Source organism: Phyllostomus discolor, chromosome 2 (genome assembly GCF_004126475.2).
Source record: "Phyllostomus discolor isolate MPI-MPIP mPhyDis1 chromosome 2, mPhyDis1.pri.v3, whole genome shotgun sequence".
Classification (NCBI taxonomy): domain Eukaryota; kingdom Metazoa; phylum Chordata; class Mammalia; order Chiroptera; family Phyllostomidae; genus Phyllostomus; species Phyllostomus discolor.
In genome coordinates, this window is record NC_040904.2 from 74,898,540 (window position 1) to 74,924,411 (window position 25,872).

At 34.4% G+C, this 25,872-nt stretch overlaps 1 pseudogene; it reads right to left on the bottom strand.

Moving 5' to 3' along the window:
- Positions 1 to 653: 653 nt before the first annotated feature.
- LOC114488372 overlaps positions 654 to 25,872 on the bottom strand; it is a 113,990-nt pseudogene continuing 88,771 nt past the window's right edge.

Here is a 25,872-nt window from a genome sequence, read left to right on the forward strand (position 1 = left end):
TATACCTCTTTACATAAAAGAATGAAAATGTTATTGCTTCCTTTTTTTCCACTTTCACTTTCTTGTACACTTGAAACATAATTTCATTAACCAATTTCACCCCAATAAATTCAATAAATTTTTTAAAAATTAAAAAAATACAGACTGACAGTGACCAGAGGGGAGAGAAGAGGGAATTTCAGGGGAGAATGGGAAGGGTTTACAGGAACAAATTTAAAGGACACATGGACAAAAGCTAGGGGGAGGGTGGTAATGGGAGGGAAGTGGGGAGGGATGGGTGGGTGGGCTGGAATGGGAGTAAAAGGGAGAAAACTGTACTTGAACAATGATTAAAATAAAATTAAAAAAATATTAAGTGCAAGAATTCCAAGTGGCAACAAGAGAAAAGGAAACCAAATGTTGAAAAAAATGTGCAAAGTTGACATATCCCCAATGGAATAAAGGACATAAACATTGCATCTGCTCTATTATCATAATCTTCTAGCAGTGTCTCCATTTGCTCTAAGGACTGCAGCCCCTGGCTGTGAACAGATGAACTGCTGGAGGTGAAAAGGCAGCCAACCAGAAGGGACACGTGTTGAACTAGACCACAGTCTCAGAAGCTTCTGAGCAGCATCTTCTATTACTGTAAAGAACCCAGCCTGGGATTCCAACTACAATCCAGCATGTGAAGACCATAGGCATGGTGGAGGCAATGGGCATGTTGGTTGCATCCTGGAAGAAGCTGTGGCTGGGGCCATGATTAGCTCAGCTGTTGTCTTCAGATTGTTCTTCCAGTGTACCAAGAATTTAAGCCGTTTATTACAGTCTTTCATTGAGATAGCTAAAGAACTTAGTCACTTCCTTGTCATTCTCCCATTTCTTTTTCATCTGTTAGCCTCCATAATGATCCATTGCATACTTCCAACTCTCAAAATCAAAGATAAGAAACTCTGTCCCTCCAAACCAAACTGCCAGGACCCACTGGTGCTTCCATTGGCTTTATGCTGGCACACCATCCTGACCTGCAGGGTGAGTCACTCTGTCTGTGTATTTATCCAGTTTTATGTCAGGCAGCTGCTATTTGATCGATTCCCCCATATCCCTCAGTGCATTAAATTAGTCTTTTCTTTCCAGACATGTGTGGCCTTTACTTCCTCTCTCAGGAGATCCATACATATGACCATATCGCTGCCACAGTCATATAAAAGGTAATTCTTTTCATCCACCTGATCTTAAACACTTCACCGGGGTTGTTAGTAGTAATGTTTAAGCCATAGTGAAGACACTGAGCATCACTGTGCGCCCAGAGACAGTCTGCTGCCCAGGAACAGCAGGGCAGCAACCAGACCAAGAGGCCAAGACTGAATTTGGAGTCCAAGCACTCCAAAGCTTGCAGCAGTCTACAACAGGACTCTACTTGCACAGGAGGTGTGTCTATGCAGAGCTCCTGGAAAAAGTGTCCATGAGTGTTCCTCCCACCGCCTTTTTACATACTTCATTGTCACTGTGGTGACAAGGAGAGAGGTGGACAGTACCCTCCCCCACTCTGATGACCCCCCAGCTCCCTCTGTTCCTTCTGTGCTCCCACCCTGGTCCCACTGCCCATCACCCACCACCGCACTGTACGGCCTCAGCCTCTCTCCCCTCTGGGTTGCAATGAGCAAGTGTGGCATTGGGGTGAGGTTGTTGAGGTTGTCTCAGCTCTGGCTGGTTCAAGCCCCCCTCTCCACTCCTCACCCACTTCTGTGTGTCTCCAGGGAGGTGGGGTAGACAGTATCTTTCACTTGTCTTTCTGAGTTTACCATTGTATCAAATATACTATTTTTTTTTTAATTTTACTCAGTTAAAAATGTCTCCAAGGCCACCTTTTCTCTGACTTTCCAGTGAGCCAAACAGCCCCACGTAGGCTCTCTCCTGTTGCTTCTTCTATCTTAAGCCCTTCCTTGTTTCACTGTCCCCAGCTTTAATAAACACACTCTCAAAATTTAAAAAAAATGATTACTATAATATATAGGAATATGAATATCCATGAAAATATTAATGTGCATCTAACTATTATGCTACAGCAAACCCGTTTGTATTTTATGCATGTGTTTACTCTTAGAGTGGCAATTTAATATGCATGTTAATAATGCTATGTTTATTTAAATGTTTACTGCCATGTCAAATAATGTACTGGAATAATGCCATGATACTTGAGCCACTGAAAAAAGCGTTCTTAGTTTTAAAGTCAAATTGATTTTCTATTCTTATTCTACATCTTAAAATCACACCACATTTTAGTTTGTTTTGTATTTTGACTCAATCTTTTTTCCTAGCATATTTTTTATCTGGATTTTTAAACTGTTTTTTTTTTTTGTTTCTTGACTACTGTGTTATTATCACATCATGGAACTCAGCTTTTTCCCCAAGAATTTTGTTCTTACTGCATTATAACTATATTATTAAGTATGATGCAACTAATTGACAAAACTGATTGTGCCTATGTTTATACATGCAAAAAAATTCACCTGGAAAGTACTTTTGATGAGAATACAACTTTTCAGAGCTCTCTCAGTATTATTTTACACCTTCAATAATAAGCATTGTATTAGCACTATCTTTACCTCTTCTCCTACTGTAAATACTGTAATACCCAGTTAGCAGCTGGCACTCCTTCTAAGATAGAATAAAAAATGTGAAGAGAAAATACCCACACTAAGTCCAGTTTTAATCAGTTTGAATACTGATTTAACTCTTCACAGTCCAAACATAGCAATGCAAAGAGGATTCTGTTAAAACCTTGAACTTCATCAATAGTCAATATAAACACTTTTGGAAGTGTCTTGCTTTAATAGACACACTGGATCTAAAAAAATAATTGTTTTCTATTTTTTCCACTGAAAGTATTTTTTGAGAAAAATGAAGACAGGATAAAATAATAACAATGATAAGAAAAATAACCCAAATTTGATAACTCAGACAAAAGCTAAGTCCCCTTTAACTGCAAAGGAGTTAAAGATAAAATTTAAAACCAGTAATTTATATTATAAAAGATTGTCACTTCTATTGTTATTTTTTTAAATATTTTATTTATTTATTTTTAGAGATAGGGGAAGGAAGGGAGAAAGAGAGGGAGAGAAACATCAATGTGTGGTTGCCTCTCACACCACACCGGGGACCTGTCCCTCAACCCAGACACGTGCCCTGACTAGGAATCAAACCAGCAATCCTATGGTTCCCAGCACCTCAGTCCTATTGAAGCCAGTGCTCAAGCCACTGAGCCACACCAGCCAAGGCCTGTTATTATTTTCTTAATTTTAAAATATTATTTTCTTACATGGATCCAAATACATTCCAGTTTTATCTTCTGTTGGAAGATATTTATACACCAAACAACTTTTAAACTAAACTGCATCTTTTTAGATTTTGAAACTGACCTCAAACACAAAATTGAGTCTGTTTATATTTTGGCTTTAAACTTTCTATAACATTTTTATTTTATTTTTAACTTTTAAGTCGGTGAAAGCAAATAATTTTGTTAGTGAACCAATATATAACATTATACCACTAATAAATATATTTTCCCTTTCTGAGTGAAAATTATTATTTCAAAATGTGCTTACAATTAATCTGCTCTTTTGCATTGCAAACATTTAAAAGCACAGCTTTTATAAAAATAACAGTAATTATATAAGATCATTATAAAAGTTTTGTTTTATTATTCTCTCTATAATATGAGTCATTCAAAGTAGCTCTTATTTAGTGTAAACCAATTAACATTTGCAATAGTTTTTGAGTAACAGGCAATACAATTAAAATACAAATTAAAATTGCTATGCTGAATATGCTGCACATATATTAATTGGGTTTAGAAGGTTGACCTTGATTGATAACACAGCCTAATTAACACCATTAGTTAGTCATAATTTGCATAGTATTTCATAGTGTCTTTACTGAAAAGATACTAATTTCATAGTATAATTAGGTTTTCGCTGGAAAATTACTAGTTTGGGTACAAATATTCGGAGAAAATTTCAACATCATCTCAGCAAGTCATCTTCAGAATAATAACTCCAAGGTGACAATAAAAATTAGTAGTTACATTGTGTCAGAAAGCAGTTTATAAAGTTCAAGCAGCAAACCACACATATTTCATGTTGCTCAGTGTGAGTCACTGAAGCTGTGCTGAGCCAATAGCGCCAGATGATTCTTTTCAGTCTTCATATATATTGTGGTTACTTTTTAAAATTATGTGTTGTAATAGGTGGCTGATTATATGACCTAGAATGTATCATTACAATTACTTTTAAAGAATCAAACTACATAGCTTTGTGTAAAAAAGAAAAATTCAAATTTCAAGTAAAAAATGGATTATGTATTAATCCATAAAAATTTTATACTTTAGCCCTCAATTAGGCTTTGGTATAACTATACAATTACATGTTTTGAACATCGGAATGAATCCATGTCTCATCCTGCCAGTCATTTTTCTTGTATTTTCCCCATAGGAGAATGCAAGAGGTGAGATGGATGAGCTGCCACTCCGCCACAGAGGGGTGCCCATGAGATACAGACATTCCTGATGTAGCTCTTGGCATTAGCTCTAGATTGGCATCAGAGTCTTCAAAGTTTCCTTAAATAACACTGATTAAGGTTTTACAATACAGTCTGTGATGATGCCAACCTCCAGTCTTGAATAGCTCTCTTTTGTAAAGTTATGGATGCATTCTGAATGCAGTTTGATTTCTAGGCTTATTCAATTGCAGAAAAAAAAATACTTTTTTTGTTTGTTTTTTGTCATACACATTCTTGCTTTTTCCAAGTTAACCACCATCCTCCAACCTCAGGAGGTACAGTTAGATTAGGTAACAATCAAATCCAAAACAAATCTCTTAAAAAAATAAAAATCAATTTTTCACAGTTATTCAAAAATGCATAATAATTCGGAATCTGTCTACTGGGGAGTATCATTTTCTCAACCACAGTTCCCTCCCCCTTGCCCTCTCTCCTTGTTAGAGCGCCCTTACCCTGCAACACTCTGAATAGCAGAGCTAGCTGTTAGCACCCTGCCTGAGGCACCTTTTCCGCATTCCTTTAGGACACTGACACTCTTAGTACTTCCTTCTAAACTGAAATTATGTTCAAAAGCTTGATGATTTGGTAAACATTTTAATTGTGAGCTGTAAAGTGTCAAGTTCATTTTTAGTTTGTTGTTAACAATATTATTTTCCCAGCAAAGAGTACACTGAAATGATTATTTGACAAGCACCTTGTTAAAAGGTTGGGCTATACATTCTCTCTCTCTCACATGAGCATCTTCCATAAGCAGCCAAATAATGAAGACATTTTACTCTTATTATATGAGGTGAAGAAAACCGCAAGTCTGCCATATGCCTGGAAAGGATCAAGTAGTTCATCACTTACCTTAGAAATTGGGTTTGTATTTATGTGCTGCCTTTAGCTATTTCAATTCATATTACCAAGCATGTTCTTCCTTGCATACAGCAAGAATGCTGACACTAGAGATTTTACTCTTTCTCCATGTTATTATAAATAAATCTTTGTGCTGGCTATGATGGGAGATGGAGTCATCATCTTATTAAGAAAATTTTGATATTAGAACAGAAATTCTCAAAAGAGTGTCACACAAAGGGTATGCTGAAGACAGTGAAACAATTTGATTGGTATTTACATTATCAAAAGGGAGCCAAGATTTGTATGCAGTTACTCGGGAACAAGGCCAAGAGTCATTTAAAAATCTTGAGAGAGTCCCACAGAGAAGGCAAAAGTTATACCATGGGTAAAGGGAAAATTTATTTTTTTAAATGGAGATAATCGTAATCCCAAAAGGCTTGATATATTATTATAGAAACATTAAACTTAATTTGAATTTATTCAATTCCTAATATTTTCATTTGAACATTAATTCATAATAGAAACAGGAAAATCAATTCTAAGAGGCCTCGAACCTTATTATAATAAAACTTGCATTCTTAGATATTAATTTCTTTGCACAAGAAATATTGTCACCAACCCCTGATATCAGCCATTTTACATAGTTTTCAATTCCATCTGGGCCACTTAATAGTGATGTTACTTGACTATTCATTTACTTCTTGGAGTTTCTGTTTTCTCATCCAGAAATTAGGTTAACAGATTTCTCACAGAGGTATTTTAGGAATCAAATAAAAATCAAATGTGAAAGCAAAGTGTCTAGCAGAATCCCATAAATATGGGTTCTTTCTTATTTAAAAAGTAAATATCCATTCAATGTATAACAAAAATTAACATGGCATTTAAAATGTGAGGTGCATATATTGCATGGAAATATGAAAAGATCACCTTCTTATGCCATACACAAGAATGAATTAAAAATGGATCAGAGACTTAAATGTTAGGCTCAAAATAAAAACAATCCTAAAAGAAAAGATAGGCAGTAAAATTTCAGACATATGTTTATGTAACTCTTCAAGCAAAAGAAACAAAAGAAAAAATAAATGGGATTATATCAAACTAAAGAGTTTTGCACAGCAAAGGAATGATCGATAAAATAAAAAGACAATCCACTTAATGGGAGAATGTATTGGCTGATACATCTAATAAGAGGTTAATATCCAAAATTTTAAAGAACTAATGAAACTTAACACCAAAAAAGAAACAATTCAATTAAAAAATGTGCAAAGTACATTTACACAATGGACTTCTATGCAGCAGAAAGAAAGAAGGAGCTTCTGCCCTTTTGGCAGCATGGATGGAACGGGAAATCATTATGCTAAACATATAAGCCAGGTGGTGAAAGACAAAACCATATGATTTCATATGATTTCATCTTTAACAGGAACCTAAACAACAAAACAAACAAACAAGCAAAATATAACCAAAGACACTGAAATAGAGAACAGGTTGACAGTATCCAGAGGGCGGTGGGGGGGAATTTCAGGGGAGAAGGGGAAGGGTTTACATGAATAAGTATAAAGGACACACAGACAAAAACTAGAGGGGGTGGAAATGGGAGGGAGGTGGGAAGGGCTGGGTGGGTCAGCTGGGATGGGAGTAAAAGATAAAAAACTGTACTTGAAGAACAATTAAAATAAAATTTTAAAAAATGTGCAAAGCATATGAATAGACAATTCTTCAAAGAGGACATACAAAAGGACAATAGACATATGAAAAAGTGTTCAATGTTACTAATCATCAGAGAAATGCAAAATAAAACCACATTGAGATATCACCTCACACCTGTCAGAATGACTACCATTAATAAAGCAACAAACAAGTGCCAGTGAGGATGTGGAGGAAGGAGAAACTTCTACATTGTTGGTGGGAATGCAGACTGATAGATCCACTGTGGAAAGCAGTATGGAGTTACTTCAAAAAAATTAGAAATGGAACTGCAATGTGACCCAGTGATTCTACTTCTGGGAATTTATTTGAAGAAACCCAAAACACTAATTTCAAAGAATATATGCACCCCTATGTTCATTGCAGCATTATTTATAATAGCCATGCTCTGGAAGCAGCCCAAGTGTCCATCAGTAGATGAGTAGATAAAACATTCATGATACATTTATGCAATAGAATACTACTCAGCCATAAAAAAGAAGAAAATTTTACCCTTTGCAACAGCATAGATGGACCTAGAGAACATTATACTAAGTAAAATAAGCCAGTTAGAGAAAGACAAATACCATATGATTTCACTCATATGTGGAATCTGATGGACAAACCAACTAACAAACAAAATATAGACAGACTCATACATAGCAGGCTGACAGCTCTGGGTGGGGGGAGCTGTGAGGGAGGATTGAACAAAAAAATTAAAAAGAGCTCGTGGACACAGATAACAGTGTGGTGACTGCAGGGTGGAGGGGAGGTGTAAGGAGGAGAGAGGATATAATGGGGATGGGTGGTAATGGAAAAAATGCAGTTAAAAAACCCACAACTCAAAATAAAGATGTAAGAAATGACTTCTCTAAGCCTTCTTTAGACTATAATCTACAGAGAGGGAATTTATGTAGGAAGTTAGCTATCAGAATTTTAATAGTTATAAAAATACGTAAATGTTATGTAACTGGAACATTTTTTTCTTTTATAACATTGCAGTCTGTGCTTTCTGCGGAAATTGTTCACCTACCAAAATATACACAGGGATATTTTTAATGATAAAAATTAAAATAAAATGTCAAGTGCATTGGTTTGCAAGTAGTTGTGTAAGTAACTTTACTTTTGTATTTTGTAATCATCAGCAATCTTTTGAAATCTGAAAAATGTACTTTTATGACTCAAATACATTTTCTAAGTAACAGCAGATAAAATTTAATTTATAATGTAGTGGTAGAAGCTTTATATCTCTGTATTAAATTATTTTGTATTTCTATTGCCAACAATTTCAGATTCTCAAATCTTTATCCCAAATATTGCCCTAGCTGGGCCTCTGCAATTCATTTTATATCACTATTATTAATATTATAAAGTTCAACAGTGATCTTGAAATACTCAATTCAAATATCTTTAAGGCCTTCTCAGATCCTATTAAATATATTTGAACATCCTTTCTTTTCAGCATGACTCAAAAACTTATATCTCTCATTTCCCTAAATTCCTATACATGCACATCACATTTCAGCCAAATTAAGCAGATTTTCTTTCCTTAAACATGTCTTGAGTGTCCCTACATTCTTTAGCTTAAGCCAAACATTCTGTACACAGTCCCTACCTAAAACAACCTGGCTCCTTGCTTCTCATTTGTTTCTCGGAAATGTATGTATCTCTCATAATTTAGGTCAAGTGTGATGTTTAGGGAAAGGCTGCTTTCATGATTCTCATAAAAATGACTTGTTTTCTTCTCTGAATTTTCATGCCAGACTATGTATACATTCACACACACAAACATTTCAAGACAATTACCATGTCTTGTCTTAGTTTTGGTTTATCTTTCCATATGCCTTTACTCTCTGTCTAGATTAAGTTAGCCTAATATGTTAGATGTTTGTTTTCATAACTTTGTCACAATCTAGGTTAATAAAAGGAATGAATCTCCCAATCCTTCTTTTGGATAAGGTTACTTTGCCACAGGAATGAATATTTTTAAATGAGAAGGAATTGAGAAGTAGAATAAAGAAAAAATCTGGTAGCATAGATACTACTTGAGGCACTTGAAATGCTGGTGTTGGTAGAGAGAAGAGGTCGAGGGCAGGAAGAAGTTTGTGAGCAAAAACAGCAGCCCACAATGAATGAAAGTATATGTAAGAGATATTATTTCAGGTCTGGGTTTATGGTAACTGTATCTTTAGAAAAAATAGTGATACATAGATTATGTGGCCACTTTGAGAAAGAGGAAGAGCATTACTTACAAATGCAAACACTTGCCCACTAATCTCTCCATGCATTTTCTGAACTGTGCTCTGATAGCACGCTTCTCAGAAATACACAGATTTTCTCCATGACCCCCAAATCAATTGCACATTCTGTAGTTTATCATTCAAGATCTCATTTGATCTCTTGACTTTCTGGTACCTTTCAAAGTTCCTCTTGTCTACTCTCTGCAGATATTGAAGGCTCTAGCCAAACTAGACTACTCCCATTTTCCACACATTACCTCGTCTTTCTACTGTCAACCTGTTTCTCACACTCTTTGCTCTGATTGGAATGAACTTATACCTACTACCTCTCTGTTTATATTGAACTTATGTTTCGAGACACACTTGTAATATTCACTTGTTTATGAGGATTTCTCAGATTTCTAATATTATATCACAGATAGGACATGATTTCTTTATCATATACTTTAATTTAATAATTTATAAAAATTATGATGTACCATTTCAATACATGTATACTTTTTAATATTCCTTATTAATTTATAAACTCCTGACATGAGGTATTCATTTAAACATATTATACAATAAATGATCCAAAAATATTATTGGAATTTACACATGCATGAAAGGGACTGGTTTCATAGGTAAAGCCAGAAGTTAACAAAATGAAATCTAAAATTTTATGTGAAATAATAGAAATATGTAATTTAATTGAGAAGTTAGCAAGAAGTATGGTAATCTGGCATTTGCAACAAAAGCATCAACTGGTAAATTTCACAGAGCTAGGGAACTTTGAAGAAAATCAGGAAAATGGAGGCATAAGATAGAGACGTATTAAGAGAGCCATCTTAATCTAACATTTTTGCAATAAACAAAATAACCAAAGAAAACAACTGCATTAAAACCAAAAGCAACAAATTTCCTGGAAATGTCCATTGCTAATTATTTTTGGTTCCCAGAAAAACCTTTAGCAAGAGTAGGTAACTAAAATTGTTGATGGTTACCTAACTTGAATTCTTCAAGAAAAGGACTATGCTATATTTTTTCTTGTTAAAACCTTATTCCTGCCCTGGCTGGTGTAGCTCAGTGGATTGAGCGTGGGCTGCGAACCAAAGTGTCGCAGGTTCGGTTCCCAGTCAGGGTACATGCCTGGGTTGCAGGCTATGATCCCCAGCTACCGCACATTGATGTTTCTGTCTCTCTTTCTCCCTCCCTTCCCTCTCTAAAAAATAAATAAACAAAATCTTTAAAAAAAAACAAAAAAAACTTATTCCTTATCCCTTGGGTTATCTTTGATTCTTCTACCAAACCCCAGTTTGGCTATTCTGTTCTAAAAAGGAAATACATACAGAAAATAAACAGGAAAAAATATATATGTTATTCTTCTTGTCAAAAAAAGAAAGAAAAATAGACCAGATTATTGTTAAGATTATAATTAAAAACACAATTAGAATTCAAAAAGCAATTAGAAAGTAACCTAAAAAAAAACCAGAAGAAATAACAATAGTCATTTTATGTGACATTTCTGTTTGAAAATTCTGGTTTCTTCAGTTAGGTTAGATATTGCATTTAACATTCCAAATACAGGTTTAATCCACCTTTCAGTTATTAGTTTATATTTTGGTTATTCTCATAGTCCATTTTATATATGGTATGTAATTTGGAATAATCTCAATAAATAATAGAATATTTTACCATAATCTCGGGTCTTTAGCAGAGATTACTACATCAAACAATGATTTTATAAATTAAAGATGGTAATGAGAAGAGGACAATTAAACATCATAAAAATGTCAAGGTGATTTCCAAGTCATTCAAATTACAAAATAAAAATTTCTATTTTAAACTAAATTGTTTTAACCTTTAACTTCAATGTATGAAGAATACTTTCAGAAATTATGTATGATACAAAAGACATAATAATCATGCATAAACTTGCATTGATTGCAACGGATGCAATGTAAAACTATATATAACAGAGAAACAAGACAAATGCATTGTATGATCTTCTTTCAACTAGTAACTCATTGTATACATTGGGAGACACCAGTGCTCCCTCATCTCTGTACAATACTTGGTGAAAGAAGAATAACTCGACCCTTTCCATGGACTGCTCAGCTACAAAACTCTGTGTTCATTCTGCTGAAATGCTATAATTAGAACTTGCTGGAAGCAAAATTACAGTGATAAATAATTATATTTTCTCTACTAACAGCACATGTGGGAATACAATAGAGATAAACACAATGAGAGAGAGAGAGACAGAGCACTCTTTCTGTCTAACATTGTTGATAAAAGCTGCACCAGAGACAGGCAATAAACTTAGTATGCAAGTAGTAGCTCAGTCCCGTGAACCCAGAGCTCCCCGTTTGTCAGTGTAGAGAAAGAAAGAGTCCCTGGCATTCTTAAGAAATCAATGACAGTGCCATGTTAAATGCTCCTTCATGGGTTATTACAGGTCAGTCTAAGAATCTCTTTTAACCTCATTCTCTGTCACTTTGCAATTTGCTCTACCAGTTTTTACTGTTCCTTATTGGCACTTCATGATTAAACAAACACCAGAACTGCCAGATAAATGCAGGTGGATTAGCAGTGCAAATACAGAAAACAATATGACCTACAAATGAGATAGAAGGTGTATTATGCAGAATGGGCTTTTCCATGAAAAATAGACAGACGTTAAGTTGACAGTTGTAGAAAATTTTTCATTTGCCCAGATTGCTCAAAGGAAGAGTATTATGGATATTTAAGCTTTTTTGTTTTTTTTAAGGAATGTGATGTCTGTTCACACAAGAACTCCTTCTATACAAGAATACCTTAAACACAGGAATAGTCCCTGGATTCTCCTAGATCTGTCGAATGTTCCATCTCATCCTCAACCTGGCCACTCCAGTATGAATAACTCTCTTTTCTGAGGGTTTGCAGCATCCAGCTGGGTCATTTGATTAGGAGACTGGGTCTGACAACAATCAAAGATTTGCAGGAACAAAACAGATTAGACCTTGAGCCTTGCATGAAAAATTTAGGTCATTCATACTAGAGTAAGGCTTATGCCACCTCTCACCTATCTTGAATACTATCATTATTACCAGTAAACAATTACTTCTAATATCCCTTAGGGGCACAGATACTGAATTGATTTACTTGAGTGTTACTGAAGTTCTATTCTGATTGCTTCAATTTTCTCAGTGGTGTGAGAAGTGTGGTCATCAACTGAAAGTGAAGTTGTGGAAAAAGTATTGGTAGCTGCAGAAGGAAGAAAGGTATGGGATCTAAGGCAGTGAAAGTGTGGAAGGACTGGAAGATGAGGTTTCATTGCTCTGCAGTATTGGGAGTCAATTTGCAGGTCTGGGTCACGATTTTAAGGGTATCACTTTGGTGAGACCTTTTTCTTCTGATTTATTCACCTGCATGGTTGCAAATGTGGAATTGACAAAAAGTTGGATATGGGGGGAGTTAGGGTTATATCCTACAATTTATTCTGAAGTATCTTCAAGGATAATACAACACAGAGGATATAACACTATTTGTAACTTAAACTGTGTATTCTACTACCACTATGCCTTCTGGGCTTCCTTGTTTCTTATCAAAATTGAAAATCTCAGAGATCTGAAACTGAATATGTCAAACCCAAGATGAGCCTGTCTAAAATAGATCCCCCCATCTCTCTCTCTACTTTCTTTCCTTCCTCCCTCCCTCTCATGTTTTCTTCACACAACAAAATTCACAATTTTAAAACAAGCGATTCCTTTGTTCTTTGTTATTCTGCTTCTTTGAAAATATATGTCCAAAATGTCAGGGAACATGAACCATTTTGTTGCTTACCATTTTACTCTCAATGCCCAACTTTGCTTGGCACATGGTAAACAGTTGCTATGTTTTTAAGAAATGAGAAAGTGAATGATGAGTGGATAAAACAACTGGGGGACATTTATGCAATGGAATACTACTCAGACAAAATAAAGAAGAAAATTTTACCTTTGCAACAGCATGGGTAAAACTGGAGAACATTATGCTAAGTTAAATAAGTCAGTCAGAGAAAGACAAATACTGTATGATTTCACTCATATGTAGAATCTAATGAACAAATTTAACTAACAAGCAAAATAGAGATGGACTCAGAGAGCAGGATGACAATTATGTGGGTTTGGGGTAGAAGAAGGGAGCAAAAAAGGAAAAAAAGTGCTGTATTATTTCTATTACTTGCAACTCAATTATACCTAGTATCTTCACTTGGGTAGCAATCAGGACTAGATCCAGCCCTTCTGTCTTCTCTGTGATGTCCCCCCACTAACCATGTCCCCAGTGTTATTTCCCAAAGAAGATACAGCCAGCCAACTATTCATTTGACATTAAGTAATTATCTAAATTATGAAGAATCATGAAATAAAAACTTTTCAGAAACACTAATATATAAGTTCACTTTCATTAAAGTTGAGAATTTTGATTTAATGTAGGCTGACTTTACAGCTCTCTCCAGCTCTAGCCTCATCTGCAGCAGGTTAGGCAATCTTTCTCAGCTATTATCTTTGGCAAGACTCCAAATACAACTCCTGGGTTAAAGCTGCAGGTGACTCCTCTAAATTAGCTTCTTCATGTGATGAATAACACTCAGGATCTTGGGAACTTCTTTTTATATATCTTTACATGCAAACACTATTTTTATTTGCTACCCACATCAATTTCCCATCTTCTCTACTTGACTTCATTACTATTTTCTGTCTTTCTGTGAACCTACCTTGCCTTGTAGATCTTTAAGATCCACATGTTCCTATTTTATGCTTTCTTCCTTCCCAAATACCAAGCTTATTCTCAGTCTTCACCAAATACTCTTCATCAAGGCCCTGCATTCTTATAACCCTAGCATCAACAATGTTCAATTTTTTAAAAGTAAGTATGAGATTCTTTTATCAAATATAAAGATGACATATTTATAAACATGTTTGAGGAAAATTATTTCTCAAGAAATATTAGGAAATTTTCATTCTTTATTTCTTCAATTCTTGTTCAATGCATTTTCCAAACAGCTTTGGGGAAATTGTCTGCTTTGCTAAGCAAAAATACCAATGCAAATTTTGTTAAAATCTTGTGCTCTGGCTTGTATGGCTCAGCAGATTGGTCACTGGCCTGCAACCAAAAAATTACTGGTTTGATTCCCAGTAGGACACATGCCTGGGTTGCAGGCCAGGTCTCCTGTTTGGGGAGTGCAAGAAGCACCCAATCTATGTTTCTCTTGCACATCAATGCCTCTCTCTTTTTCTTTCTCCCTTCCTTCCCCTCTCTTTAAAAATAAATAAATAAAATCATTAAAAATTAAAATCTTGTGACACTCATGGTAATTAGTGTCACATGGTAATTGGTACTATAATGAGAATGTAGATGGTTTAAGATGCAGGACTGGGCGATAGAATGTGTATTTAACTGAGTTGTTTTATTGGAAAGCAAAGTAGTATTTGAGCTTTCCTTCTTTCAAATTTTCCTTCTCTTCTATGGGTTATAGTAAGACTAATTTCAACAGTCAGATCAAAAAGGCTTAATCAGTCATTCTGTTCCTAGAATAAGTTATGGGGTCTGAAGTGCACTTTGGCTCAGTTATCCATTGTGATGCAAGCAAGAGAAATTTTTAACCAAGCTCATCTAGATAATTGCCCCAAATCACTATTTACCTTCAGTACAAGGAAGCACTCTATAAAACATTTTGGAATGGATTATTTGCTTCAGTTTAAAGCAGCTGATTCCCAGGATGAATTTAATAAAAGTGATTTGTCATCACTATTGATTCATGGTAAGTAGTAGCTATCCTGGGAGCTTGGCACCACATGCTAAATTTATAATTTTGCAGAACTTATAATTTACACCTTCAGGAGATTATCCACTGATATAGAGCAGAATGAGAAGCTTTTCAGAATCAGGTAGATGTTTCAGTAACAGTAAGTATTTAAGCAAAGATTTCTAAAGAGAGAAATACAAGACAGGGAGAAGGATACACCTATACCACATCTTCATTAAGAAGTTCTTTAAAATCTATCTATAGTAATTTTTAAGATCCTGTGAAGCCAACTGTGTTTTTCCATGTAACTCAAAAATTAAAATAATTATATTCAGAAAATGCAAATAAATTTTATCAAAAAGTTATCTTAAATTTTAACCTTGGTGGTGTTCCAATGAAATGTACAACATATGTTTCTAATTGAGTTTTCATTTGTTACATGATTAGAGAAGCTATGATGAAGTATTGGGTTGTACTTCTCTTGATCTTTTCAACACAATTTCTAAAGGAAGAAAATATGTGTTTAGCTCCTTACAGTGTTGAAACCGAACCCAAACTTCATGGTCTGGAGACTGAAGAGTCCCTTTCTGGTAAGGGAAAGCAACAACTGAGGTTGCTTTCTATTGCCAAATTATCTTTTATTATTTCAGAAAAGTAAACAAGGGACACATCATACATATTCAATCATATTCACACATTTTATGGGGTTAGGGAGATAAATTCAAACTTAAGTTAAAAGTACCAGAGGAACAGAATTCTGGAAAGATGGCGGAGTAAGGAAGCACTGGGAATGCTTAGAAAACACTAGAAAAGTACAGTCTCTCTACGAGACAGTAAATACACAGGCTTAGTATGTATAACATAACTATTTTGGAATTCTGAAAGTCTGTCGAAGGCTTGCAGATTCCATGGAATAGTTAGATGTTTAATTATGGTTAATTTTTGTCAATTTAAACTCTTGGTTAGACAGTGGCTACTTGCCCAACACCTCCAGTCCTGTGCAAATGATTTAATGGCAGCTTGCAGGGTCCAGAATAGGCAACAAATATCCTCCATACATTAGGGATATAATTGCTTATTGCTGTTTCTAGTAGTCACAGAGATGCAGATACAAAAGCAGGCTGCTATTGTTATTGTACCTTCCTTCAAGGTTGCAAGGTCCTTACCTCTAGGTAAGGAACTTCTAGGTGATTTAAAGAGCCAGAACCTTAAATCTGTCTGCCTCTTTGCTTCCTTTCAATTTTCGCATTTGGGAACATAATATTAAACATCAGGATATTCAAAAGCAACTGCATTAGTAGAGAAAATTGTAAAGTCAACATGCATACTTAGAAAAAGGCACAGTGTCAGAACACACCTTAAGTTAACAACTCAGGCTGATCCTCAATACAGAGAGAACTTAACAAAAATAAAAATACCCAATGTGTACAAGTAGAATACATAGCCAACACTGGGAGAGAGGGAGAGTCACCTTATGATTAGATTATAACAAAACAAATTCACAAGGCCAATACAGAAACAGAAAAGTCAGGCTCCTTCAAAGGGGCCAGGGGGTAGAATAACAAAACCTGTCCCTTAGAGAAACCTGATGGCAGATCTACTAGGCAAAGAGTTTAAAAATAACTAATTTATGATGTTAAAAATAACTAATGAAGATATGGAGTTAAAAAAGTATATATGAACAAAATGGTAGTATCAATAAAGATACAGAAAACAAAAAAAGAAAACAAAAAGTTCTCTGACTAAAAAGTACAAAATGACAATAAAAATAGACATTAAAATAAACTATTTAAAATAAATAAGAGTAAAATTTTAAAAGTGCAGTGACTTTAACAGACTTTAGCAGGAAAAAGAAAGAATTAGCAAATTTGATGAGAGGGGCATTGAATTACTGAGTCTGAAAAATGACGACAAAAAAGTGAAGAGAGTCTAAGCCACCTGTAGGACACAATGAACTGTACAAATATACATTCTCTGGGAGTCCCAGGAAGAGAAGAAAAAGATAGGATAAGAGATAATTATGCAGAAATATGAATGAAAATTTCCAAAATTGATAACAGACTTGAATGTAAATCTCCAAGGAGTTCAGCAAACTTCAAGAGTCCCATACCAAAGCACAGTATAATGAAACTGTAGAGAACCAAAGATGAACAGAGATCCTTAAAAACATCAAGAGATAAGTGACTCAGCACATACTAGAGATCCTCATTAAGATAACCAGCAATTGTCTCATCAGAAACTGGCAGCCAGGAGGTCTTGAACAGATACATTCAAAGAGCTAAAAGGAAAAGCAGTCAACTAAATGATCTATGTCTTCCAAAACTGTCTTTCACATGTAAGAATAAAATTAGGATTTACTCAGCTAAACAAAAACTGAAGGAGTTTGTTACCTTTAAACTTGCCCTATAAGAAATGCTAAACAGAGTTTTTACAAGTTGAAATATAAGGATGATAGGGCAGTAATTCAGAGCTCTATGAAAAAAATAAAGTACACAGAAAAGGTAAATACATAGGCAGTTATAAAAGCATTTTCTTATCCTCACTCAAGGATATGTTTTTTTGTTTGTTTGTTTTTTGTTTGTTATTTTAGAGATAGGGAAAGGGAGAAAGAGAAACACTGATAGAACCCACAACCCAGGCATATTCCCTGGCCAGGAATAGAACCCACAGTCTTTTGGTTTACAAGATAATGTCCAACCAACAGAGCTCCACCAACTAGGGCTATAAAAATATTTTTGTAACTTAGCTTTATAACTTCACATTTTGTTTTATATATAACTTAAGAGACTAATATGTTAAAATTATTAATTATATTTTGGACATAGTATGCATACTGATGTAATTTTGTGACTTCAGAAAAATAAAAGAGGTAGGGATGAACTTCTAAAAAAACAGAATTTTTACATATTATTTAAGTTAAGATGGTATAATTCCAATTAAAGGTGATTTTACTAATATAAAACAAAAATCAACTTTAAGAGTTTACAAAAGACATAGAATGACATTGTATTTTAACAGAAGGTTAAATACAGCAATCACCAACACTGATGAAACTAATGGTAGACCATCAAAAAATATATGTGAATCAAGAATTTTAAAAAGATAGACAGTTCTAAAGTAGTAACTGGAGATTTCAATGCCTCACTTTCAAAAATGGGTAGAATAATGATGCAAAAAAAAATAGAGAACTTAAACAACACATAAACAACTAGATTTAAAAGAAATATACAGAACTCTCTATCCCAAAATAACATATACATTCTTCTTAAGTGCACATGAAAATTTTCCAGGATAAACATATATTAGGTTACAAATTAAGTCTTGATAAGTTTAAAAAGATAAGTATCATAAAAAGTATCTTCTGCTACCACAACAGGATGAAGTTGGAAATCAGTGACAGAAGGAAAATTGAAAAATTTACAAATTTCTTATAATTAAATAAAATATGATTAAACAATGAATCTTTCAAAGAAGAAATCACAAGGAAAATAAGAAAATACTTGGAGAAAAATGAAAACGAAAATACAACAGACTAACACTCTGGAATGCAGTGAAAGCAATGTTGAGGGGGGACTATTAGCTATACACGCTTATGTTAAAAAATACATAAGATTTGAAATCAACAGCCTATCTTTAAACTTAAAGAACAGTAAAAAGAAAAATGTAAACTCAAAGCTTGCAGAAAAAAGGACATAGTAAAAACTAAAGCAGAAATAAATGAAATAGAGAATAGAAAAACATAAAGAAAATCAGCCAAACCCAAAGTTAGTTCTTGAAATATCAACAAAATTGATAAACCTTTAGTTATATCAAATTAAAAAAGAAGATTCAAATTTTTAAAGTAAGAAGTGAAATTGGGTATATTAATAACAATTCTACTGAAATGAACAGGAAAAGAGAATTCTATGAACAAGTGAACATCATAAATTGGATAATTTAGAAGCTAAATACTAACCACACCTAAATCATGAAGAAATAGAAAACCTGAATAGAACTATATGTGGTAATTAGTATTGATATTAAATCAATAATTAATAATATACCAAAAAAGAATAGAGCCCTGGACCTACTGGTTTCACTGGGGTAGTCTATCAAACATTTAATGAAGAAATAACATCAATTTTTTTCAAACATGTCAAAAAATTTGGAAAGGAAGAAACTCATTTTAAATCTTATGAGGTGGGCATTACTTTGTTACCAAAATCAGATACAGACACAAAAAATTTGGAAAGGAAGAAACTCATTTTAAATCTTATGAGGTGGGCATTACTTTGTTACCAAAATCAGTATAAGACACCCCACCCTTTATAAAGTGTGATGCAACAAAATTCAACAAAATACTGACAAACTGAATTCATTAGCACATTAAAAGGATTATACATCATGTCCCAGTGGGATTTATTCCTGGAACACAAGGATGCTTCAACATTAAAAAAATTAACGTAATATATCACATAAATAAATGAAGGTAAAAACTCAAATAATCATCTCAGTTAATGTAGAAAAAATATTTGACAAAATTCAAAACTCTATTGTGATAAAAATACCCTACAAACCAGGAAACACTGTTGAAAAGAAAAAGAACTGGAAGTATTATGCTTTCCTCTTTCTAAAACTTACTACAAAGTGATGGTAATCTAATTAAAACAGTGTGGTACCAGCATAAAGACAGACATATTAATCAATAGAATAGGATAGAATGGAGAACCCAGGAACAAATCCTTACATACCATTGTATGGTCAAATGATTTTTGAGAAGGGGGTCAAGGACATGTGATGATGAAAGAATAGTCTTTTCAATAAGTGGTGCTAGGAAAACTGAATATACCTATTTAAAAAAATGAAATTCAACCTTTCCCTAAGGTCATATGCAAAAGTTAACTGAATGTGGGTCAAAGACCTAATTGTAAGTCCTAAAATTGTTAAACTCTTAGAAGAAAATACAGGGCAAATGCTTCACAACACTAATTTTTGTAATGATTTCTTGGACATGACACTGAAGACACAGACAACAAAATAAAAAATAGACTCCCTGGATTTTATGAACAATGAAAAAGTATGCTTTAAAGACACTATTAATTGAGTAAAGAGAAAACCCACAGAATGGTATAAAATACAGAGCCCAGTTTAAGTAAAATACAGGGTCTGGCCCTTCTTTAATTAAAAAAGTTTTATTCTAAAATCATAAGAATGTAATTCTACAATATAACAGTATCACACTGAAACACACCATAGGACATTTTAGGCAAAATGTTCAAATTAAAACTATAAATTATTACATTTTTGTAATTGTAAATTATTACAATTAAAACTATAAATTATTTCCCTACCAACCACACTCAGGCAGGTGTTACTTCTGCTGGACCCTGTATTTGCAAATCATATGTCTGCTAAGCAATTAATATAGAGAGTATATAAAGAATTCCTAAAACTCAATAAAATAAAAACAACTTAATGTACAAATAGGGAAAGGATTTGAATAGATATTTCTACAAAGAAAATATATAAGTGGCCCAATAAGAATATGAAAAGATGTTCAACATCACTAACCATTAGGAAAATACAAATCAAAACTGCAATGAGTTATCCACTCATACCTATTAAATTAGTTACTCTTAAAATTCAGAAAGTAACACATGTTGGAAAAGATGTGGAGAAATCAGATCCCTTGTGCCTCATTGGTGGGAATGTAAAATGGTGCAACTGCTAAGAAAATTAGGGTAGTGGTTCAAAAAAATATATAATTAATGTATGATCTGGCCATTCAGCTCTGGATATGTACCCAAATGAATTTAAAGTAAGATCATGAAAGACATCTGTACACCCATGCTCATGGCTACATTATTCACAATAGCAAACATGTGGAAGCAACCCAAGTATATACCAACAGATGAATGGGTGAGCAAAATGTGGTATGTACATACCATGTAATATCCTTCAGTCTCTGAAAGGAAGGGAAGTGTGACATATGCTGAAATGTGGATGGACCTTGAGGACGTTATGCCCAGTGAAATAACCCAGTCACAAAAAGACAAATACTGTATTATTCCACTTCCATGAGGCACTCAGAGTAGTGAAAATCACAGAGACAGAACATAGGATGTGGTTGCCAGGATGCCAGGGAGGAGAGAAAGGGGGATTTTGGTTTCATGGATATAGATTTTCAGTTTTACAAGATGACAAGTGTTCTAGAGATGGATGGTGGTGATGCTTGCACATGAGTATTGATGTGCTTTAGACTTCTGAATAGGACATTTAAAAATAATTAAGATGGTTAATTTTATGTAATGATTATTTTACTACAATTGGAAAAAAAGGTACCAGAAGAAAATAAATATCCTTTTTAGTCACTAGGCTCTAAGGAGTGATAAAAATTTCCTTATTGATGTTATTTTGATATTTACGTTGATGTTTCACATAATCTTGAGTTACTGTTGCATTCTGTGATTAGTTTTTTTGCTATAAAAATAATCCTACCTCCTTTTATACTTCAAACATTATTAACATAAACATAAAATATTCTCAAATATTTTCATTTAAGTTGCCTCAGAAATTACATATCTTAATATTGGTATTGTGTAATGATGAACTCCTTTAACTTGACCTTATCTGAGAAGCCACTTTATCTGCCCTTCCATTCTAAATGAAAGCTTTGCTGGATAGAGCAATCTGGGATTGCTCTAGGTCCTTGCCTTTCATGACTTGGAATACTTCCGTCTAGCCCCTTCTTGCCTGTAAGGTCTCTTTTGAGAAATCAGCTGACAGTCTGATGGGAACTCCTTTGTAAGTGACTTCCCCCTTAACTCTTGCTGCTTCTAGAATTCTCTCCTTCATTTTTACCTTGGGTAATGTGGTTATGATGTGCCTTGGTGTGTTCCTACTTGGGTCCAACCTCTTATTTTATGAAATGTTAAAGGGACTTATCTAAGGAAAAGAAGATAAAAAACATGGATGATAAAATGACAGCAAACTCACAATTATTAACAACCACACCTAAAATAAAAGCAAACTAAGCAAACAAATAAAACAGGACAGAACCACAGAAATGGAGATCACTTGGAGGGTTAGCAACAGGGGAGTGGGAGGAGGAGAGAGGGGGGAAAGGTACAGAGAATAAGTAGCATAGATGGTAGGTAGAAAATAGACAGGGGGAGGGCAAGAACAGTATGGGAAATGTAGAAGCCAAAGAACTTATGACACGTGGACATGAAGTAAAGGGGGAGGGGAATGTGGGTGGGAGAGGGTGTGCAGGGTGGAGGGGAATGAAGGGGGGGGTAATGGGACAACTGTAATAGCACAATCAATAAAATATATTAAAAATGTATTGGTATTGTGTATACAACTCAAAATTATGAAACAAAATCAGATGCTTCATTTATAGTTTAAAAATCACAAAACGACTTTCAAAGATACAGAAAACTTATACAAAAATTATTGACACCAATATTTGCATAATATTTTCGGGTACTATTCACATATACTTTCTTAGTTAATACTTCCAATGCCTTCTAGTTGTAGTTATTTTTAAAAACATTTTATAGACTTTAACAATGCACCATTTTAGTGGGTATATTCTAAATATTGTAAATTCAGCCCTTGTCTAATTGGCTAAAAATACAAGTCACTCTCCTTAGATGTCTATATTTTCATTTCACTTCAGTCACTTTGGTGCTCTTAGGTTTCTTAAAAACCCAGCTTTTACCGGTCCCACTTCTTGGTTCACAAGCCTTGCTTCTCTTCTACCTAGAGTGTTCTCCTTTAAGTCCAAAAGGGTCACTCCCACCTTTTTTAAATTTCTTCTTCAATGGCGTCTCCTTAGTGAGCTCTTCCCTGACCAACTTATGAAAGACTTTCTACCTGCTCACTCACCAGCCCCACAGCTTTTTTGATTTTTTTTCTTAGTAATTGGAAGTATTTTAAATTAAAACATATTAGTCTGTTCATTTTTATTACCTGTCTAAATTAGACTATGCATAGCCCCTTGAGGATAGGAGCTGTCTTCTGTGCACCTCCAGTGTCTCATGCAGAGAAAAGAGGAGAGGCTCATAATGATTTATTAAATAATTGTATGAATCACTGAATGCACTGAAATGACAGCTATTAGTACTTCAGAGAAAGGGGCCCTTCTGGACTACCAGCACTTTTTTTTTTGCATTTCTAAAATATATTGTGAATATATGTATTTAATAGAAGAAACAGTCAGGTGAAAGGAATTGTGTCCTATCTTCTAGAGTTGAAGTGGGGGTTACAGTTTCCGTGACTGACAAAGTTACAGATGGAAGCTTCCCCATCAGACAGTGAGTGGAACTGAACCGACTGCAATAAGCTAGCTCATTTGCAGTTTGTTGTTTTCATAAAACATACCCATCAATCAACTGAAACCAGCTGCTCAATTTTCAGAAGCCATGGGTGAAATTCTTTACTGAAAGGGATAATAGACTTAAGACTAAAATACATGTGAGCCTCCAATTTAGAATTGCCTTTCTAGGCTCTTATTAAACTAGCACAGAATAAAACAGTTTCTTCCATTTGACTCGAATTTGTCCAGGGTTATAATAACCTTCATGACTCAGAGAAAAAAAATCTTGTTTTTGTGAAGTTTGTATACTCTGTCTCTGATAAGTGAATATAGTTAAGACAGTTCTGGAGGGATTTTTTTCAATTTAAAGATACAACTTTAATCACAAGAACAGACGTCAGTTACTACTCACCCACTTGACTCAATTCACACCTGTCTCTAAATTACATAATATGCAGTCTCCTTTTCTTAATCAGGTTTAGCTTTCTCTGTTTTCCTGAAATGTATTTTGACCAGTTTTAGTGTAGCTTTTCATCACATTCTAAATTCCTTAATGATTTAGGATTTTCAAAATAATTTTCTATTACCAATTATGCTAAAAAAATCCAGTTTTCCCTTTGTGGGACTCACAAAATTCTGGCCAACTTAGCAAATGATGTTTGATAGGCACTTCAGCTCCAAGTGTTTCCCATGTGAATTGACTTTGATTATCCCTAGGTTGTGTGAATAGAAATTACTCTGTCAGTTCCATGCTTTGCTCTTTATTTACAAGATATGAAAAATGCATATGGCAAATCATTCAGAACCAAAAGGTGCCTATTTCTTCACTCCAGACTTGGATTGGTCATATATTAGCTGCTTCCCCTGTCTCAGATCAATCCCTACTATCAGAACACAGCTTATTAAATTGCACTAATGGGACATCTACATCTATTTTTTTCCCCTAAACTGAATCACCCTGACTCTAAAACTGGACTCGGTATGTTAATTTCGATAGTTAGACTGCAGATGCCCTGTCTAAGCTCCGTTCTAGGAATGGGCTTAGTTTCAGAAGTAAATGCCTCTGTTGAAGTAGGTCTCAACATTTTTTTGCAAAATTCATTCATGTCAAAGGAGAATACAAAGCTAACCCTTGAATTAGCATTATATTTAATCCATTATTTGAACACCTACAATGTGACAAAATAGCTACAAAGTAAATCAGGTCTTCCCTTCATGCAAATTTCAAATTGGAAATGAAAAAGAGATAAAGGGAATAAATAAAAAATACATATCTAAAAGATAGTAAGCAAACACATACAGGCTTTATGGAGGATGTATCATCGAGCATTACAACACTCATATAAAATTGGATTAAAAAATTGACCCAGTGACTCCAGTGCTGGGATTGTAACCAAAGAACCCTGAAACATCAATTTAAAAGACCTGTGTACCGCTATGTTCATAGAAGCATTTTTTATAATAGCTAACTGCTGAATGCCCATCAGTGAATGAGTGGATCAAAAAACTGTGGTACACTTACATAATGGAATAGTATGTACCAGAAAGAAGGAAGAACTCCTATCTTTTGCGACAGCATAGATGGAACTGGAGGGTATTATGCTAGGTGAAATAAACCAGGAAGTGAAAGGCAAATACTATAAGATCTCATCTGTAAATAGAACCTAATGAATAAAACAAACGAGTAAAATAGAACCAGGGACATGGAAACAAGGAACAAACTGAGAGCAACCAGAGGGGAGGGGGGGAGGGAATAAGGGGGGAAAGAAGGGGAAAGGTCTAGTCAAGGAACAGGTATAAAGGACCCATAGACATAGACAAGAGGGTGGAGCTTGACTGTGGGAGCTGAGGGTGGGGAAGGAAGGGGAGAACAATTGGGGAAAATTGGGACAAGGACAACTCTAATAGAACAGTAAAAAAATTGAATCGTACAGTAAAAATAATCACGCAGAGGGAAGAGTAAAAAAAGACATGGCTGTATGAAAGTACATAGAATGTTGGGAGAATAGAAAATGATTCCATCTGGCCTGGTTTGTCAGCTGCAGATATTCAAAGGTTTTGAGTGGTAAATGAGCCTGGGTATCAATCTGAATGTATACTAATGAGCCAGATTATATACCGTATTTTGCTGTATATAATGCACACCCACACTTTTGGCCCTAACTTTCAGAAAAAAGGCTTTCATTTTAATTGTTAAATTAATTTTTATTTATTTATGTTTAGAAACAAAACAATTGTCATATTTCAGAGTATTATTTTGTATACAGATATCATTATTGCTTTCTAGAGTTATACTTTTAATGTGGAAGCATAAATGAATGAATTACATAGATACAGAATCAGTACTACCCTTGTATAATATGCATCCTTATTTTCCCTTCAAAAATTTGGGCAAAAAGTGTACAATAAACATGGCAAAATACTATAAGTTAGACCAGTGGGTCACAAATATTAGTGCCCCTAAGAATGATCAGAAAGGTGGTTAAACATAGATTTCAAATCTATCCACAGAGGCTCTT